Source organism: Chiloscyllium plagiosum, chromosome 11, assembly GCF_004010195.1.
Source record: "Chiloscyllium plagiosum isolate BGI_BamShark_2017 chromosome 11, ASM401019v2, whole genome shotgun sequence".
In the NCBI taxonomy this organism is placed as follows: Eukaryota; Metazoa; Chordata; class Chondrichthyes; order Orectolobiformes; family Hemiscylliidae; genus Chiloscyllium; species Chiloscyllium plagiosum.
The window spans coordinates 20,064,803-20,065,592 of record NC_057720.1 but is presented as its reverse complement, the minus strand read 5'-3'; positions in this window follow the sequence as shown (position 1 = coordinate 20,065,592).

The window sequence follows — 790 nt, the reverse complement described above, 5'->3', positions numbered from 1 at the left end:
AGGGGACTCCATCGTGAGAGGGACTGACCGGGGTTTTTGTGGCAGCAGACGGGATTTAAGGATGGTGTGTTGCCTTCCTGGTGCTAGAGGGAAAGACATCGCGTACAGAGTGCAGGAAATCCTCAAGGATGAGGGTGAAGAGCCAGAGGTGGTGGTACATGTCGGCACAAATGATGTCGGGAAGAAGAGGAGGAACATACTACAGCGAGGCTTCGGAGAACTAGGAAGAAGGCTGGTAAGCAGGACGTCCAAGGTGGTTATCTCCAGTTTGCTTCCAGTTCCTCGTGCTGGGGTGGTCAGAAACAGGGAGATAATGGACTTGAACGTGTGGTTGGGGAACTGGTGCAGGAAGCAAGGATTTAAGTTCTTGGATCACTGGGGTATATTTTGTGGTAAGCATAAATTCTCCGAGAGAGACGGTTTGCGCCTTAATAGGTTAGGGACCAGCATTCTGGCAGGCAGGTTTTCTACTACAGCACCGCTACATTTAAACTAAGTAGCAGGGGGGAGGGGACAAACTGGATGTTTGAAAAGGAAATTGAAGGGAAAGTTAGAACAAGAGAAGTCAAGAAAGACAGTTGTATCAATGAGGCAGAAAACTCGGAAAGGGATCATGCTGAAAGGTTGAATGAAATAGGGGTTGATGGGAAGGGTGAGAGCAGTAACAAATTAAAAATACTGTATTTGAATGCACGAAGCATTAGACATAAGATGGATGAGCTTGAGGCTCTTTTGGAAATTGGCAGATACGATATTGTGGGGATAACTGAGACGTGGCTTCAAGTGGACA